Genomic DNA, 21,134 nt, shown 5'->3' with positions numbered 1-21,134 from the left:
CGTATGTCTTGATAATCAGTACTTGATGTCCAATGTAAAAATCTGGATCCTAAAGCAAAACCAGTCGAAAACCACTGGTTTAAAAGACTAGTTTAAAAAGGTGGTTGAATGAGGCTTCATGGTAATACATTAATGCATTGGCTGATATTTGTGCACATATAAGTAGATATCAGTCATGGATATAATTTTTCATTGAGCAAGTCTTGACAAGGAAGAGTTTCTTAGTGTTAGGCTTACTAGAGTTTGTCAGACATACTGTATATTCCAGAACGCAAACAAGTTCTCCTCATAATTTATACTAAACATAATTCATCTTGGCACTATTACCTAGCAATACTGACAAGCCAATGGCTAAGAATGCATAGGCACACTATCTTATTTGAATTATTTGGTATTTCATTGGGCATGCTTTATGACCTGGTTGGATCAAATCCAAGGACGGAGCACTAGCACTTAGAATTAAATGTGGCCCAGGGACTAGTTTACTAAAAAAAGAGAAAGAGAAATTGAGAGAGTGAGAGGTGATACCTTTTCACATTGATTGTGTTGTTACACACAGGCTTGGGTGGCAGCCATCTTGCTTGCAGTAGGCCATGAATTCAGTCCTGTCGTTCAACAAGTTTAGATAGCCTACTCTAAAAAGAGAGGCCTATTTATGCTTTTTTGTTTTTGTTTTTATGCCATTGTTTATAAATCTTAAACTGCACTGCTTATTGTGTCTTTATTTCTAATAAGCCAACAAATATTGTAAGGAAACCAGAGTAGCCTACTGTAGCTACACTTGGAGGAAAGCCTGACACAGCATCAATAAAATGTGTGAGCCCATATTTCCTTTTCTGCTTTTTTTTCACAGATTTTATGAATTATTATTGATGATGCCAAGAACAGTAACAAAAACAGGATATATCAAGATTAATTACTTTATTACTTTAAAGAATACAGCAGGAACAATAACAACACAAAGGAAAACAAATTGCCCATAAAAATGGTTTAGAAGTATCAGCAATGTGAAACACAACATTATATAGACCCTTTGCCAGAGCAACTACGTTTAGATGCTAGCTATCTTATAGTTTATTTAGTCCTGACAATCATATTTCTCTTATTTTTACTGAGCAAATACATACAATAATATTTAAAAAGCATTGTCCCATTGCACAATATGCTATGCTATAATACGCCATTCAACTCTAAAATGCAAATAATCCACTCTCCCTGAGGCTTCTATTTTGCTAAATGCTTATGTAATTATTATTAAGTAATTACAACTGTTCAGCAAGTTATGGATATTTGTATAAAATTCTTACTAATAAAGCTCTGAAGTTTGAACACGTAAAATATAACCTACAGTATAGTACGGCTAGCATTATTTCTAAATTGTATTGATTGAAAACAAAATCATTAAAAAACTAAATGCTATTACGTATTTAAATAAATATTTAAGATCTCTTGTTTTTGTCATGTTGGAAAATACAAAAATATGCTCAGAGCTACAGATGATTCAGATTTTGATGGACTTTTAGAGCAAAACATGACAAACCCTTACACACATACATTCACAAACACGCATGCAGCTGAACAGGCCCAGAGTCATGTCCATGTACCCTCTTATTCGCTTTGCAACTCCCTTCATTTAATATCTCTAATTAATCTCTCACAGAGGCAGAGAAACAGGCTGAATTAATAAACAGGCACTATCATATCACCGAACATGCCGCTCCCTTGTCAAGACTGCACCCCTGATCTCAGGATGTTATGGATGGATAGTTTAACGATTTCGAGGGTGATGGCTGGTGTGTAAATTACACAATAATAAGTAAAAGAGTAAGAAAACATCTCTCTGTGCCCTCATTACATTGATTATAAACTCGCTGAGTTTTTATTAGGAACACTGAGGTCGTAATAAAGTGCCCAACGTGGTCTTTTGAAGTTGTAGTCCATCCTCCTCAAGGTTTGACATGTTGTGCATTCTGAGATACTATTCTGCTTACTACAATTGTACAGAGTGGTTATCTGAGTTACCATAGCCTTTCTGTCAGCTCGAACCAGTCTGGATATTCTCCATTGACCTCTATCATTAACAAGCATTTCCATCTGCAGAACTGCCTCTCACTGAATGTTTTTTTTTGTTTTTGGCACCATTCTGTGAAAACTCTAGAAACTGTTGTGCGTGAAAATCCCAGGAGATCAGCAGTTACAGAAAAACACCCAAACCAGCCTGTCTAGCACCAACAATCATGCAATGGTCAAAATGACTGAGATTAAATATTTTCCCCCATTCTGATGGTTGATGTGAACATTAACTTAAGCTCCTGACCCATATCTGCATGATTTTATGCATTTCACTACTGCCACATGATTAGCTGATTAAACAATCACAATCAAAACAATCAAAAGTGCTCAGTGAGTGTAATCGTCACAACCGCACTGGATATGAAAAAGCATCACATTCTGGGGATTAAATTAAAAGGAAACATGTGATAATCTTGCATCAACAGAAAATGCATTAAAAGCCCTTAAGGGCTGTCAAATTTGCCAATTAGAGTGGTGATGGATCACTCTTTTTGTCAATTAGGGTGATGGGAATATTAATTAACCAAAAAGGAGAGATCCTGGGAATCAATAGAACAGAAACAATTAAAAGATTACAATTTTACAACAATAATGGCCGTCTGCGCATGCCATGATCTGTACATTTTGATAGTGTCTTTGTTTTTGTCACCATACAAAAGTATCCGGCTCTATACAAACCCTTTCGCATTTTCGGGATTGGACACAGAAGTAAACTACAGTGGGGTAAACTTCTACAGCACAGAATACAGCGATGACAGCAAATATTATGTTTGCGTTCTCAATTGTTCCAATAGCAAATATATATATATATATATATATATATATATATATATATAATTACGGCTGTCGATTTAACACATTAATTCAGTGCGATACATTTTACAAAAAATAACGCGTTAAAAAATGTATGCATTTAATCGCAATGCCTCCGGACCGTAATAAGGAAGTTTCCTGAGAAATGCAAGCTTGTAGTACCACCTGTTTACTCCAGAGGGCAGTAAGTGAAATTTCAACTGTATTAGCAACCCGAAGGTTATACAGTGAAGAAAACAGTTCAGTAGGCAGAACAACACAAACATACGTTACTTTCTTGCATTCAAAACACTTGAAGGAGCACAAATGCGAACTACGGGATTTCAAGATGTGTTTAAAGATTGAGTATTAAACTATATTTAAGTTGACACAGTGACCTAAACATTTTATGTTTATGATGCAACGCACCCGAGACACTGGATTGAGATGGTACAAAATTTGGAAATTTCCCCATAAATATTTAATCACAAATAAAATCAAAGAAATTTCCTTCAAACTTATTTATAAGTACTACCCCACTAATTATTTTCTTGTAGAGAGATTTAATTGTGATGTCGATATATTCTGTAAATGTTGTGGTCTGCTGGAGGAAACATTTTCTCATTTATTTTGGAGTTGTCCCTCCTCGACTTGTTTTTGGTCTGATTTCTGCAAGATTGTTAGAGAGCATATCATTCCCTGCTTTCAACTTTGTTTTGAAAATGTTTTATTCGGGGTTTTTTTCTACGCCATGTCTCTTCATAAGGAATATTATTTGATTAATTTTCTGCTTTTGTTGGCAGAGTTTAGTGTTCATAAATGTAAGTATGGTGGTTAAAAAACATTAGTTTTAATTTTTAATTCAGAGGTTCAGCAATAGCTAAGAACAATTTCCAATTTGAGTAAAAGAAAGCTGTAAAGTGTATAGAAATATGTAAACAATTTGATATTTTTATTTAAACTGTTTATTTATTTTCCTTTTTGTTGTTGTTTGTTTTAATATACCTCTTGGCTCTAGATGTAAAATTTTTGTAATCATTAATAAAAAAAAATGTCTGATGCAGGAGTAAATTGACGGGTGCTTAAACAAGCCCTCATAATAAATCTAGAACTGACTGACAAATTCACTTGTGAAATGGATTGCTGTGAGCTGTATGTCAATGATTGGCTAATGTTCAATAATATGGTAGTAAACAATAGAATGTATTCTAAAGCCACTTTTTGTATTGTTTTATCAATTATTAACTCTTCTGTCACAAGCATGTAATGCATTTTAATTATCTGAATATTTTATATTATATATATATATATATATATATATATATATATATATATACATATATATATATATATTTTTATATATATATTTAATGTATATGTATAATTATATATTGATATAAATATGTATAATCATTATATACTGAATTATTGTTATATGAGGGGCATTCTCAGAAAATATTTGCAGAAGCGGTTAAATGTGATTAATCGCAATGAATTAATCGGGACACAATGTAATTAATTTGGTTAAACATTTAAATGAATTGACAGCCCTAATATATATATATATATATATATACACACACACATACACATGCAATCGGAAATATACAACCTCCCTCACCTTAAATGATATTATGGTGATGTGTACAGAAATGTAATAAAATATACAACAAGTCTCAGTAAAAAAAAACTAATATTTATTGATACATACAAGCAATTTTTATAACATAAATTAAAAACATCTAGTTCTCTTGAAAAATGTCCATGTGCACTATTATTCAACCCCCAACCTCAGTACTTGGTGGACCATCCTTTTGGCTTGATAACCTCTAATAAGCGATTTTGTTAAGTGCTGACAAGCTTCTGACATCTCTCTCATGGAATCTTTGCCCATTCTTCTGAAAAAGCTTCCAACTCATTGAGGTTTGATGGCTTCGTGTTGCAACTGCTTAAAATCCCACCAAAGATTTTATATGGGATTTAAATATACAGACTGAGAAGGCCACTCAAGGACATTCCAGGACTGATTCCTTAACCAAGCTTTGGTTGACTTGGAAGTGAGCTTGGGATCATTGTCTTGCTGGAGAGTCCAATAATCACGAAGGTTCAAGTTCACCACAAAAGGCATAACATTCCTCCTCAAAATGGCTTGGTATTTCTATGAATCCATAATGCCCGTCACATGGTCAAGATGGCCAGTTCCTGCAGCAGAAAAACAAATCCTACATAATCACTGACCCACCTCCATACTTAACCATGGAGATAGTATTCTTCTGGTTATAAGCCTCACCTTTCTTGTGCCAGACAAACCACTGATCCATATGGCCAAACAGTTCAAGTTTTGTTTCGTCACTCCATTTAACTGTGTCCCAGAACTCTGCAGGCCAATCCAAATTCCTTCTGGTATATTCCAGTCGACCCTTCTTGTGCTTTTTTGTCAAGAGTGGCGTGCATCGTGGAGTCCGGGCATGAAGTCCTTGGCTGTTAAGTGATCTTCTTATGGTTGCCACTGACACATTTGTCCCAGCCTTCATCAGTCTTTTGCAGTAACACTGGGGTTTTTCTTAATTGTCCTGATGAGATGGCTAAAGCCATCCATGCAACACTCCCAATGGTGTCTCTAAGAATGTTCAATGTCTTGGACATCTTATTATACCCATTGACCTTTTTGTGCAGAGAAACGGCTCCTTAGTCTTCAACATGGTTGCAACACACCTTGAACACATCCCTGGGTCCTGTCTATATAAAAACATCACAGCTGAAGCAAATTAAGGGTCGTTATTGAGTTCCCAAAGGGGTAATAATGTTTTAATCCAACTTTAAGTCATTGTGATGATCAGGGAAGACAGACAAGAGTGCGGATCCAAACGCAGGTTTTATCGGGATAAAGGACAAAATAAACAAACACTAGAACAAAGGAAAGTCCACGATGGGAAAACAGGCAGGAACGCGAGAACAGCAGGGGAACCTTGGACGGACGACAGGGTAACCATGAACGGGTAGACAGACTGACAGGGAACACGGACAGAAGGCGTTTAAGCAGACATCGGAACCGAAACACGGGAACGTGATACTAACATTACTAGAGAACACAGGGATCGTAACATAGCCCCCCCTCAAAGGACCGGATTCCAGACGGTCTAAACAAACTTAAAAACCAAAAACACAAAATGTTCCAGGCGAGGGGGGCTAGAAGAGGGGGAGAAAAGACAGACCAAATGGGGCACAAGGGACACAGGGACAGATCAAGGAGGCACAAGGGACAATTAGGCTGACCACGGGGGAAAAAAGGGAGATGAGACTGAACACTGGGGCAACTAGGCAGTCCATGGAGACACAGGGGCCAGACAGGCAGACCGGGGAGGAGAAAAGGGAAATGAGACAGTTCACTGGGGCAACTAGGCAGTCCATGGAGACACAATGGGCAGACAGATAGATCCGGGAGGCCGAGAGGGAAGGCAGGCAGTCTATGGGGTTGCGATATCGGGCTAGGGTCAGGTGGTCTTGGAATCCTCCACCGGGAAGGAACTGGTTTAGGAGGCCAGGGAGGTATTGACTGGGCAAGGTCAGGTCTAGGTGAACTGGGAGGCGGCCACAATAGGTGAGCAGGTTTGGATGGCCTGGAAGTTGGCCACGAGACAAGGACAGGTTTAGGTGGCCTGGGAGTTGGCCACAGGGCAGGGACCGGTTCAGGAGGCCTGGGAGGAGGACACAGGTCAGGAACAGGGTCAGGGGCCCTGGGAGGAGGCCCTAGGATGGGAGCAGGATCAGGGGGCCTGGGAGGAGGCCACAGGACAGGGACTGGGTCAGGGGCCCTGGGAGGAGACCACAGGTCAGGAACAAGGTCAGGAGGCCTTGGAGGTGGCCACGGGACAGAGGCCGGTTTAGATGGCCCGGGGGCTGACCACTTGGCAAGGGCCGGTTCAGGGGACCTGGGAGGTGGCCACAGGACAGGGACAGGTCGAGGAGGCCTGGGAGACGGCCACAAGACGGGGACGAGTCTATGAGGCCTGGGAGGCGGCCATCGGACAGGGACAGGTCTTGGTGGTCTGGGAGATGGCTGTAGAGCAGGGGCCGGTTCAGGGGGTCTGGGAGGAGGCCATCGGACAGGGACAGGTCCTGGAGGCGGAGCTAAGGGAGGCTCCGGAAGCTCAGGAGGCGAAGCCGCAGGAGGCTCGGGAGGCTCTGGTGGCGGAGCCAAGGGCGGTGATGCCGTAGGCAGCTCTAGAGGCGGAGACCTGGAAGGCTCTGGGACGGTAGAGGCTACAGGCACTGGCTCTGGGACGGTAGAGGCCGCAGGCGCTGGCTCGCTCACAGTGACATGCGTAGGCGCAGGCTCGCTCACCGTGACATGCGTGGGTGCTGGCTCGCTCACCGTGACAGGCGTGGGCGCTGGCTCGCTCACCGTGACAGGCGTAGGCACAGGCTCGCTGGAGGAGCTGGGGACGGAGCTGAGGAAGGCCCAGGAGACGGAGCTGAGGAAGGCTCCGGAGGCGGAGCCGAGGGAGGTGGCGTCGTAGGAGGTGGTGCCGTAGGAGGCTCTAGAGGCGGAGGCCTGGAAGGCTCTGGGACGGTAGAGGCTACAGGCACTGGCTCTGGGACGGTAGAGGCCGCAGGCGCTGGCTCGCTCACAGTGACATGCGTAGGCGCAGGCTCGCTCACCGTGACATGCGTGGGCGCTGGCTCACTCACCGTGACAGGCGTGGGCGCTGGCTCGCTCACCGTGACAGGCGTAGGCACAGGCTCGCTGACCGTGGAAGGCGTGGGCACAGGCTCCTTACAGTAAGCCGCTAGATCCATATGAGGGTCTTTCGTTCTGTTATGATCAGGGAAGACAGACAAGAGTGTGGATCCAAACGCAGGTTTTATCGGGATAAAGGACAAAATAAACAAACACTAGAACAAAGGAAAGTCCACGATGGGAAAACAGGCAGGAACGCGAGAACAGCAGGGGAACCTTGGACGGACGACAGGGTAACCATGAACGGGTAGACAGACTGACAGGGAACATGGACAGAAGGCGTTTAAGCAGACATCGGAACCGAAACACGGAAACGTGATACTAACATTACTAGAGAACACAGGGATCGTAACAGTCATACAGACTAGAAGTCGGTTTTAAAATCAGCAATATTATATAGGGGTTGAATAATTATGACATGGCAGTATTAACTAAATTTCCTGCTACTCTAAAATACTACATCATTCATTGTATTTGTTCATTTACTATATCATTCAACTGATAAAGACTTAACTTATAGCAATATAGCAAAAGTTTAGTTATAAATCCTTACTTTCTTTCGGGGTTTGAATATTTCTGATCAAGTATATATATATATATATATATATATATATATATATATATATATATATATATATATATATATATATTGCCAAGTGACTAGATTATTATTAATAATTTTTAAAATTAATGCCAGGGTAATATAACACAAAGAATAATAAATAAATAAATAAATGTACACTAAAAAAACAATTCTAATAATAAAGAAACAGGTGAAAATGCACCATCAGGGTATGTGAAAAAGGTCTACTAGAAAAAGATTAGATGTACACTTACATGAGATGAGGACTCCAGTCATATATTTATTTGAGAGTAAATAAAGAAACACATTTGTCCTGCATATAGTGCTCATAGCATTTTTCAAAACATTCTCACATAAACAAAACATAAAGGTTAATCTAAACTAAACAAGCAAACCAAACAATAACAGTAAACACAATATATCAACATATTAAAGACAACATAACAATGAAAAAAACCTGCATAGCACACATCACAGTCCTCAGTCCTGGTTTATTTCTAACAAAATAGTGTCATATGACACTAAGGAAAATCTGCTTTGTATTTGCATAAAAGATTTCAATCTGAACCTTCCAAAAGCCATCCAGTATGATTTAGCAAAGGTTAAAAATCTTCCAATAATCTCCCTGATAAGTCAGTGTGACACAACCGAGACACGCCCAAGGGAAAGTTTGGCCTTCTCCAGGGGTCTGTGAGCTAAAGAGTGAAGGGGGATAACATCTAAGCTTGTTAATGCCCTTCACAGGCACATCACCATCCCATCCTCAACCCTCTTAAAAAGTTTCTGTAAAATGACCACTGCCCTTCAAACTGCTGCCACTGTTTTACAGTGTCAGGATCACTTAGATTTCTCCTCTGAGGGTGCATCATAGAGCAGAGTCGTTTCTTGTGGCGCTCTCGGGTAGATGAAAAAATTAAATAAATAAAAAATAAAAGTGATAAAACCAGGTCACATATTCATAAGAATGTATCATTCAAACAATCTGTACAAAACCATATTAATCGAAAGAACGTTAAGTTCTCAGGTTTTCAATTGCTAAGATGCACTCAAAAGGCCTATAATGAGAAATTGCCATGAACAGTTTCTTCATCTTTTTAAGTGGTTTTACCAATATACTACAGTGCCTGTAGTTCCTCTTATTTTATTTTATTAAGAAACTTCCTGGCTAAGACGTAGTATGCAGAAATGTAATCATTTACGTTCTGGTGGACATCTCTTACACCAAGTGTCTGGTTATGTAAAATTTAACAGAGCAAACAAATTTCAAGAAACCCCCGCCAATGTCATACTTTCCATACATCCATTTTCTGTGGCAGTGGTATTCATGCAAACAGTCCCTCTAGCATTTTTCTTTCTCTTTGGCAAGTCTGCTTGAACTGTAATTCAAACACTTTTGAGATCTCAGTGACGGTGATGGAAAAAGCTCTTTTGTGAACTGATTTGTTTAAATATTGTATTAATAGTGGGTGAAAACCAACTCATAGGTTAAAATACCTTTACACCTCTAAAATGTAGATGAATTGGGTTAAAATTACATGAAATTGAAGTATCCTTCAATTTGAATATGTCTTATCTAATGTTTCTTTCCAGTCAATTCAATTATAGATGCATAGCATTTTTCACAATAGTGTTTCAAAGCAGCTTTACAGGAAAAGTGTCTTTATGCTCCAAAACAAACAAACATTTCAAATCACAATAGGATGTTTAGGCAGAAAAGTTGATGTTGATTTATGTGTTGTTTGATGTTGGCTTGACAAAGTCGGTTTAAAAATATTGAATAAGTCAGTAAGTAAGACTTTAAGTCAGATAGTAAGTTAGTTGGTAAGTGTAATGGTAGCCAGCTGGTAGGTAGCTGTGCAGTGTGTAAACCTTACTTCCCTGGCCTCAAGAGGTGGACTAGTGACTGACTCTAGAGGCTGCAGTCACTAGCCTCCTTGTTAGCATGCCTGCCTCCCATGCTGGAAACCTCGGGTTGAATCCAACCATGCTCGGAGTTGAGCAGGACAAGTTAAATAATGAAGTAATTTAGTTGGTAAGTAAGTAAGCAATCAAGTAAGTACAGAGGGTAGGACGGAGGAAGGAAGTCATAGCAACCCGAGTCAGAACAGTCTGAAGGTTTGTGCCAAGTTTGGTAGATGTAGCTTCAAAGCTCTGGGAGGAGTTTTTGTCAGAAATTTTGGTCTTGATTTAGGGATTTTTGAAAAACCCAAATACATTTATAGTCTAACAGTATGTTTGTTTTTCAAGCCAACATTAAGATAAATGTATATTAATACATGTAAGTTAAAAGTTCACTCTAAAACAACTTGCAGCCACCAGTGAAGCACCCCTCACTGTCTGGTTGTTACAGGGTTTTTACTTTCACTGATATATTAAACAGGAGTCCACATTTCTGAGCTTTAACAGTTATAGTAACTACAGGGTTAAAGAAGGTAGGTTGGGAGATAGGGGTTTAGCTGTAGAAATAGCTTGCTCTCTTATCAGCAAACCTCAGTTTAGGCTGGCCATTCATCACAGTCCTGCTGCCTCAGACATGTAGCACTAAAGCTGGACCTCGCAACTTGGACTTTTGGGTGACAGGGCATTTCCTGTCCTCAATGTTCCATCTTTGGTACCAGCTAATATGTGGTCTTGCAATTGAATTTGTAAAAGCTAGATGTACTAGGAAGTGTTTTTAGTTAAGATGAAATTTGATCCCAATAGGAAAGCTGAATTTCCCAAAAAGGGAATGATTCTCTTTGGTCTTTAAAAAGAGTATAAGCACAATGTTTCTGAATACATTTCAGACATAATAAAAAGCTAGAGGGATATAGAGTATAAATAAAATAAAGACCTCCACTACTGATATTCTTTATTCTATAGTTTTTCTTCTTCTAGTTAAAGGTATAGTGCATCATTTCTAAGCCACCAGCATCAAAAAATTCAATAAAAAAAAATCAAACAAGTTTCCCAAACTATTGGTGCATTTCGTTTAACTTGGAAAGTTAATGCACCAGGGAAAGTGCAATGGAATGCTACTTAATGGCGGACTTCAATTTGGAAACTTGAGCATAAAATTTCAACCCGCAAACATTTATAGAGCTAATCATTCATTTTTATTAAATAATATCCATCAATGAATCAAATAAGGCTCGGCGATAAGACGATGTAATCGGATATCGACCATGTCTTACAAATCTCTCACTGCCAATTTTGACACTCATTGACAGACGATGATCAAAAGAGTCCACAACACCTGCCAAATGCGACAAGGCTGAATCCAGCACCTTATTTGCAACCTCCTCATCCAAATGCAGATAGTTCATGAGTGGCTAAGTTTGCACATCTACTTGCAAAAGTGGTGGTGACCTGTAAGACGTCTTGGAGTAACACATGACAAGAAATTCTGTTAAACATAAAGACACATGCTTGAAGAAACACAATTTATTATATTTTAAGAACATACAAAAAAAACTTCAGTGCTCGTGTCTGATGTGTTGTTTGTTCAGAGGCATGCAGTGGGAGTATGTCTCGTGGAATACTCTTTCTTCTCTGTTTCAGATGTCTAAAAAATGTTTGCAAGAATAGTGTCAAGCATGAGAATGCTGCAAATGACCTATGACCTTATCAGGAGGTGCTTGAAGTTTAGTTCACCTTATTACCATGGAGCAGTTCACGCTTAACATGCATTGTGAATACAACTCTGCAGGTTCGATCAAAAATATATTTGTATTAAAGGATCAAAGACGAAAGTGATTAAAACATTAAATAATACAAGACCACATTCCCCTTGAACCTAAAATTTAGTTATATTTTCTTTTCTTTAGGCAGCATTAACTGTAATAATGAAACACAATACAAATACAAATTCGATAAGAACACACATTTGGCAGCATTATTTTGGGAACACAAGGGAATTTATTAGTCTAACACCTTATATGAAACAGTAATATTTCTATAGGTAATGTTTTTATTATTAATAATATTATTACTATTATTATTTAATGATTATTATTATCTTTACATTTTGAATTGTCTTTCGTTCTTAAATTTTAGGCTATTAGTAACTTCCCACCTAAAACAACAGATAAATCCCATAAAGAAATGTGGATGGTACAAAAAGGTCTAAGGATATTGCGCATAAAATGTGAGACAAGAGAATGCCTACCCACAGAGACTCCATTGATAACTGCATGCTCAGCCGCTATAGCGGCAACATAGACTTGCATTTTGGACCCCAAATGCTCTTGCAAAAAAATTCAGCACTGTACCAACAGGGCAGTGAACTGGATTTTCACCTCACGCTGTACATCAAGAAGCAAAATTACACCACTTGAACATATAAAGCTTCCTAGATGATGGAGCTCTAGCATTCAGAATGGTGGATACCACAGCGGGGGATAACCCATCTTTCAAAAAAGCACCCCATTGAGGGACTATAACCATAACTTCCACAAGTCTGGCAGGGGGGTGCCTAATGCTGCCCCGAGCCTGAGACAACATGTCTGTTCAGATTGGAATCTACACTGCATTTCCTCCCGGAGAGAGAACAGAGTCAAAAACCATACCAAATGAGATTTCGAAATTCTGGGATCAAACTTACATTGCCAGGATCACGAATCAATCGGCTGACTGCCCATCTCTCTCCTTTGGCCAAAACGATAGCACTAATAGAAGCTGAACCAGATCCTCCTGAACTCTCAGCAGAACTGCGTGCAGCAGACTGATCGATGGGAATTTGTAAAGATACGTTGTAAGCAACTGATGCGCCAACGTATCGATCCCCAGAGGAGCTGGGGGCGAGAGGGAAAAACAGAGTGGACAGTGTGATGTCTCGCTTGAAGCCAACAGGTACACTTCCACTATGTCAAACCTTCTCCAGATTTGTTCCATAATCTGAAGATGCAATGTCCACTCACAGGCATCAAGCCCTGTCTGGACAGGAGATCCGACTCTAAATTCAACTGGCCATCTCCAGACAGTTTATGTGTCAATATTGCCGCTGGCCTGTACAAACTCTTTAGGCTAGATAACTCTCATATACAGCGCCACAACATGCCCTAGGTTTACACACAGCCCTAGATTGCTCAAATGGCTGAGAATGACATCTCGGTGTTGGGCAGCCAAAGTGTCTAAGTGTGCTAGCACCAACCATTCATCAAGATAATTCAAAACACGGGTGCCCTGAAGCCTCAATGGCATCAAAGCTGCATCCATGCATTTTGTTAAAGCGCGTGGCTCCAGAGCAAGTCCAAATGGAAGGATGCAAAACTGATACGATTTGCCCCAAAAGCAAATCTGAGAAAGCACCTGTGCTTCAGAGCAATCTGAATATGGAAATAAATATGGAAACCCCCTGGCCAAAAGCCTGGTAGGCCTTGCTCAACAAGGACAATATAACTCTGCATGGCTTCGATGGAAGAGTAGGCCTCGATTTCCTTTTGGTCGCCAAAGAAGGAGAGATATGGGCAGTCAGCCGATTGATTCGTGATCCTGGCAATGTAAGTTTGATCCCAGAACTTCGAAATCTCATGATGGAGGTCCGGGGAAAAAGGGAGCGGACTACGAGGTGTAGCTGCATATTGGCCTGCTAAAAAACGTCCAAGATCGATTTTCGGTCCTCCGACTGTGCTTCATCTGGCCAATCCATCTGCAGTTTTTCCACTGCATGCGTAATAACTTCCAGCAACTAAATATAAGTTACCGAAGGTTTGGAAATCTGACAGCTAAGAGGCAAGGCTCCGGCTTGGCCGCCGGCAAGATCCTCGGAATCCGACGCCGCCATAGACATGGCGTCCTCATCCTTAGTGCCGAAGGAAACTGCTGTGCGGGCCTCAGGCTATGACGTGAATTCCCACTGGAGAACACCTAGCCAAATCCGGGGAGAGAAAACCGTAGGTCAGCCTGCTGCTCAGCTCATATCACCTCGGCGTCCCATGAGTCAAAACGCACGTGGCTTGACCGAATTTCCCAAAGAGGCAAGCATTTTACAGAGCGTCCTGACATTCATTAAATTGCACTATGGGCAATCTGAACCTTCCAACACGGCCTCCATGTGTTGAAACACATGGAGCACATCTTAATTTCCAACATGTGTTGCCACTCAAAAGGGAGAATAATAATGATCCTCGCTTCAATGCAAGTCATTGGTACAGGACGGGCCAGACGAGACTGTGCAATAAATAACAGAAAATTGGACTCGATGGCACCAAAGCAAGTGCTTTTATGGAGTCCATGACATTGCTCCATAGGGGCATCACTCAAGCACCACCAGCCGATAAATTGACATAATTGTACAAGGGCTTCAGACCATGTGACTCAGGGCGTGTCCCAATGCGATTGCGCAGCTCGAGTTCATACGAAAGCAAACAATATATTTTTGTAGAAGTTTTCTGTGTTTCAATAAATGAATGTATTTTTTTAAAGCAAAATAAAGCAAAAATATTCAATGACCCTTGCCAGGTGGGTTGACGATATAATCGGTTATTGTGATATTTATGGCAATTATCGAAAAAAAACTATTTTTTTCATAATTGTACACCTGTAGATGAAATACTAGCATTCCAGCATCAATTAACGTTTATCAATTATCTACTGTAGAAGACATCTCTTTTAACAATCGAATACCTGCTAAGCTAGCGACGTTGAAGATTTGTATTTGCTTATACATCATCTTCTGAACATCTGTTAATGGAATGCTTTGATCATTGCAGAACAGTGGAATATCCCACATCAGATTTTGAATGTAATGCACCATAAGTGCCATTAGTCACAAAAGCAGAGAGTTCTGCCCCAAACTCATGCCATTGTTTGATTCAATGTTGCTACGTATGTCGGCTGGTTGGGATAATTACAAAAACAGCAATGATTTGATTTGCCACAGTGGTTACACTTGTCAGGGAAATCAACCTACAAATGGCTTTTAGTTAAGTATGTATATATTAACCTGGGATTTGAAAAAAATATATATTTAACATAAAAAACAAGCAAAATTACTGCACATAGAGACCTCATGCATAATGATGTAGACAAGAATGTTAGTGGAGGGATAAAAAAAGAGCAAATCTGATATTACATCAATGATAATTGTTTATAATTATCCATGTTTCCAAGAACGACTCATGCATGCACAAATTGAGATGGCAATTTCCTTCAGCGCATGAAGGTTTCAGCAGAGAGCTCGACGATATTCCCGAGCCCTTTTTGCGACATGGACCAAGACGACTCAACTTCAACATGACAACACAGTGAGAAAAACAAACATTCCTCTGTCATGCAACAGCTGAATAAAATCAACTAGGAGCCTTCCAGAGGCATACTGACCTCAGAAGGCCACCCGATGCTGCCCAAAACATTAGCATCAAAATTTTGTTTTAATACAGCCTGATCTTGGTGCCGAAGCGAGAACTTTATTACAATGTGTTGCGACCTCGCCTCAATGATTTCTTGCTTATAAATAATTATCCTTTTGGGGCAGAGAATGAAGATGCCAATCAACTTACAACCTCCTGGTAATTATATGATCCTCAAACCCATTTTCATCTGCTAGCGAGCAGCAGCAATGAGCATGTTGGACTCACCATCCAGTTCTGGAAGTGGTTTAATGAAGATATTCTATTTTCATTAATACAATTACAACTCCATTGCAAGAAGGGATGGATTTCTTTGTCTCATACTGGACATTAATTTTCAGTCTTCTCACAGCTGTTTGTCTTAGATGGAGGGGATGTATGCCTGATAATGCAGGTAGATTGTGGGCTGCATATCCCTGTGACACTATTTATTCAACGTTTGTCCCCAGATAAAGAATTACAGGCTGGTGAAGCTTCATACCAGACAGACAAAAGAAAGGTAAGGAGTGAAATGTGAAAAAAGAGGCCTGTCAGGCACACCTTCAATCATACTCTATTACTGAGACAGATGATGCAGCAACTTGGAAAGAGAGAAAGAAATGAAGGGGACACTTAAATCCAGGCCAAACATTTGGGGGCCTCTGATATGCTATTGGTACTTTGGAGGTGAGACCAATTATATGATTCATATCACTACCTACAACTAATGTTTTGAAAAAGGGACAAAAAATTGCCCTAGCTGACAATTGATCATCCCGGCGGTATTCGGATGTCGTATCGCTTTCAAAATGACCTAATTTAGAGACAATGTGCCTCTCTGTACTATCTAACTGAAATGTTGCTGTACATCAGGATTGCGTTGATAAGAGAAGTCATCCACAATGTGGCAATGCCAAAGGTTATGTGTGGGCAGGCATAAGAGGCGGAAATGAAAGCCTGATTGCTTGTACATCAAAGTGTGTCAGTGGTTGTATGTTTCTTCGGATCTAACTGTGGACATCTACTTAGTGTCCTTAGCGAACATGCCTTTGGCATGCTGCATGGAGGCATGAGGACTGCAGATGTGGCCAGGGCAATAAATTGCAATGTCCGTACTATGAGACGCCTAAGACAGCATTACAGGGAGACAGAAAGGACAGCTGATCGTCCTCGCAGTGACAGACCATGTGAACCAACACCTGCATGGAATCGTTACAGCCGAATATCACACCTGTGGGACAGGTACAGGATGGCAACAACAACTGCCCGAGTTACAGCAGGAATGCACAATCATCCAGTAGTGCTCAGACTATCCACAATAGGCTGAGAGAGGTTGGACTGAGGGCTTGTAGGCCTGTTGTAAGGCAGGTCCTTCATAGACAACATCGCCTTTGGGCACAAACCCACCTTCGCTGGACCAGACAGGACTGGCAAAACATGCTCTTCACTAACAAGTCAAGGTTTTGTCTCACCAGGGGTGATGGTCAGACTCGTGCTTATCATCGAAGGAATGAGTGTTACACCGAGGCCTGTAGACTAGAGACTCAAAGAGTTTTAAATGTAAAAACATAATTAGGTTTCTTTCCACATGTGGTTTTGTTAGCGTTTCTCCCAAAGACAAAGCCTGCTGTGATCGACGCAATATTGTTTTGTCACATGACTCTGTATGCCAAAAGGCTAACCCTTTTCTGACAGGCTAGAATCTTCTGAACTGAGAATAATTAGTTTAAATTCATTTAATTTATGCATTGTGTATATTGAAACCAAAATACATGTAAAATACACTAAGACCCAGACCAGGTCTTGAAGGGGTATATTTTGCCATAATGGCCCATTAATTGTACATTATCATAAAAACCTTGACTTAAAATATTAATTTCATTTTAAATTATTTCATTTGCTTACCTGTAAGGGAACATATGTACAGCTATGTGGTAAACCTAGTTCTCCAGGACAAGCAGTCATTTATACAGTGTTGTCAATGGCAACAGTCATTATTTAGAAATATTTCACCAATGAATGCCTCAATTGTTCAATCAGAATCAAGTATTCCAGAGAAAAGTGTAATGAATCCACATAAGACCTTGGTTAGATTATCAAGAACATGACCTGCGTCATACTGTATGCTGCACTCGTCTATTTCAATCCACGGTGGCTAAAACCAGAGCTTTACACACTTTGATCATCTTCGTTGTGAGATCACAGGGACCAAAGGTAAGATTGCTCTTGTAAATGAACCTGGACAAAAGATGAAAGGGGGGACAGGAGACTATGAATACAGTATGTTCATTATTCACCCCCTTTACCATTCATTCCCAACCAAATCAGTTGCAGCAATATGCTCAGTGTCTGCTTTCATAAACTTTGATAAAAATCTGACCTTGCCACTTTAATGTCAACAGCGGAACCTAAAGATCAGCCACAGCTCAATTGTGTATTGATCGCGGGCCTGCTCTGGTATGGAAGGGCTGTGCTTGCAGGTGAGGGCTAAGGGATACTGAAAACTAATAGGTCCCACCATCAGCGGGCAATCTCTGCCACAGCACCGCTTCCTTTGATTCTCATCAAACAGGACTCTGACTGCCTTTTGATCAGGCCCCTGTATGGACGTCTCAGCTTACCTCACACAAATTGAGGAGCTGAATTTGTGCTCTGTGTATGTGTAATTAATTAACTCAGAGATCTCTGAACAGCAAACATTTTTTCTATTTCCTATAATTAAAAAGATGGAGGGACTTATTATATTAGATTTCAATACTGGTATCTCAAATGAGACATTGTTTGATGTTGAGTCCAAAATCTGAGAGCACATATTCATGGATCATTAGGTTTTGCAAAAATTTGAGGGGTCCATGCTAGCTGAAGTCCATGGTGTAATTAAAGCAAACATAGAAAAATGTATGTATAATTTAACATTTCACTCAAATCATTATGCTGATAATACTTTTTGAGATAAAAAAATGCAATCACAGATTGAGGTAATGTCATGAGGAATGGGCTAAGGGAGGTGAAATGAAGATTCTGAGTTAGTTCAGGGACTCCATGTGTAACAGGTAGCTTTGGCCCTGTCTTTGTAGAGGAGACTACATCACTAGTCTGGGTGGTTAGAAAATGAAAGAATCTTAGTCCCCATTCTCCAACACATTTAATCTCTGTTCATATGTCGGTATGAATGTGGAAGCTAACCTTGCTAACAGCAGCAGGACCAGAACTGAAAAGGCATATTTTGGGTAAGTATATGTGATACAATGTTTTCTGTGGTGATTAATGTATGCTGTTTGGTGCAATTAAAGATAAACCTCAACATAAACCTTCTCTTTCCAGCCTGAATAAGTTAAGTGAGATGCCTCTACTCCAGAATAGCATCCAAATACACTTGAATGGATTTCAATAACTGTTAATATGTATTCTCTCTTTTCAGGAACTCTTTTCCACAAAAAGAAGCCAGTAGAAAATAGTAAAGAAAAAAACACAGTCAAGACTTATTAATCAGGTAAGTACACCGTTTTCAAGAAATGTTTCAGCTGTGGCTCAGGTGGTAGAGCAGGTTGTCCAGTAATCACAGGATTGGTGGTACGATTCCCAGTCCACATGCCGAAGTGTCATTGGGCAAGACACTGAACCCCAAGTTGCACCCAATGGCAGGCTAGCACATTGCATAGCAGCTCTGCCGTCATTGGTGTGTGAATGTGTGTGTAAATGGGTGAATGAGACGCAGTGTAAAGCGCTTTGAATACTGCTAAGGTTAAAAAGGCATTACATAAGTGCAGACCATTTACGATCTATTCATCAAACTTTAATGTTCAGTTTCGACCCATGAGTTAAGAATTGTATTTTTTTCGACCCAAATTTCTTTCAGTCACTCAGAATAATATTATGAGCATGTGTCCATCCAAACACCAATCAATGTCTCTAAGAATGTGTTATTTTCATAGCTCAGTCAAAGTTCCAGAATAGGGTATAACAAGGGAATGAAATACCAGTCCATAGAAGTATGACGAGATGAGTTGAACTGGTTATGATGATGCCTTGCGATGATTTATCCTTCAGTGAGCTGAGATGAGGGCTGCACAATGTCAAGTGAATGACTGGGTATATATACAAAATCTAGAAAAAGATGGATTCACTCTTAATCACGGTCTTTGGAAAACACAAGAAAATTTCTTCCACAAAATGGGAGTGGACCACTGTAATGTCTTCTCTGGTTTATAACGCAAATGGCATGCAAAAAAAGTAATCCTGGTCCCAGAAGCAGCATGTAAATCCATGAAAAATAGTCAATGCTCTGGATTTGCAGTTTGTCTCAAAACGGAGATCTCTTTAGCTCTCACATGGATTCAGCACATGCACAGCAGTGAACATAAAGGGTTAAATCTTCCGTACTTGTGCCACGGGTGCAAAACTTCTCCAAACTGTCCTAAAAATACGTTTATACACTCAAAACTGTTATGCAAAACTCAAAGATTACAGCAATTTTCTCTACCGCTCAGTGTCCATATCAGTATCTAACACAAGCTGGTCACTTCTCATGCAATCTGATGCAAACTTGCAGGTACATGATATGAAACTAAAAATTGTTTTAACAAAAACGAGCTCTGTTAAGAAAAATCTCCACTCATAAAACTTTAAGGTCTCGAACAGGCACTCTAAACACGACCGAACACCTCCACTTTTAGCTTCGGCTCTCTCCGCTTCTCGCATCTGTGCATGCTCTATGCTCCGTCCGAGGCAGGCAGTTTTGAAAAAAAAAGTCTGTACAAAATCTTAAATACACTGTAAAATCACCTGTTACACATGGATGACATTTTCCATTGTAGTAAATGAGACCTGTAAGTAGACCTTGAAGTGTATAGCAGATGAATATTAATGACATACAGCTTTGTTCCAAAGACCCTGCATGTTAATTTTTCAATAGCTTTGAGAGAACAGATTCACTGAGTTTTAATACAGATGACCACAAAAGAGGTTTACTGAGGTAACATGACATGGCTCCTCTTGCTAAGCATTTACTGAGAAAATAAAAGACAAGCTCTGTCCTGATTCTTTGATCCTATGACCCTGACTAACTAGGTAAAATGGCTGCTGAGTTTGTTAGTGCAGACATACTGTAGTCTTTTTAATCAGGGATTGAATACACCTTTGAAGACACATTTAGGACATTTAGGTTATAGTAAACCAAGTTTTACTACACACAGATTTGACAAGGATGAGGTTATTTCATTACAAAAAAAAAAAAAAAAAAAACAGGAAAGATATTGGTAGAGGCAAATGTACATTTACATTTATGCATTTGGCAGATGCTTTTAACCAAAGCAACTTACAGAGCCCTTATTACAGGGACAATCCCCCCGGAGCAACATGGAGTTAATTGCCTTGCTCAAGGACACAATGGTTGTGGCTGTGGGGCTCGAACCAGCATCCTTCTGATTAACAGTTATGTGCTTTAGTCCACTACACCACCACCACTCCTATTAATAAGATTAAAATTAAGAGAGGAAGTGTGCAGAAGTGTGCAGGTCTCTCAAATCTGGTGTTTGACTGGATTAGCTGGTTTTTCAGATGGTCTCCTATGGTCTCCAACACTAACCAAGTTATTACCAAAAGTTCCTAAAACCCCAGCCAACCTATGGAACTG

At 40.1% G+C, this 21,134-nt stretch overlaps 1 protein-coding gene across 1 annotated transcript in view; it reads right to left on the bottom strand.

The window, feature by feature from the left end:
• Window positions 1-21,134, bottom strand: part of LOC127619812 (CUB and sushi domain-containing protein 3-like) — a 639,489-nt gene that overhangs the window by 426,317 nt on the left and 192,038 nt on the right. The gene's annotated exons all lie outside the window — the stretch shown is intronic.

This window comes from Xyrauchen texanus, chromosome 26 (assembly GCF_025860055.1).
Source record: "Xyrauchen texanus isolate HMW12.3.18 chromosome 26, RBS_HiC_50CHRs, whole genome shotgun sequence".
Classification (NCBI taxonomy): domain Eukaryota; kingdom Metazoa; phylum Chordata; class Actinopteri; order Cypriniformes; family Catostomidae; genus Xyrauchen; species Xyrauchen texanus.
This window is presented reverse-complemented; position numbering and strand designations above follow the sequence as displayed.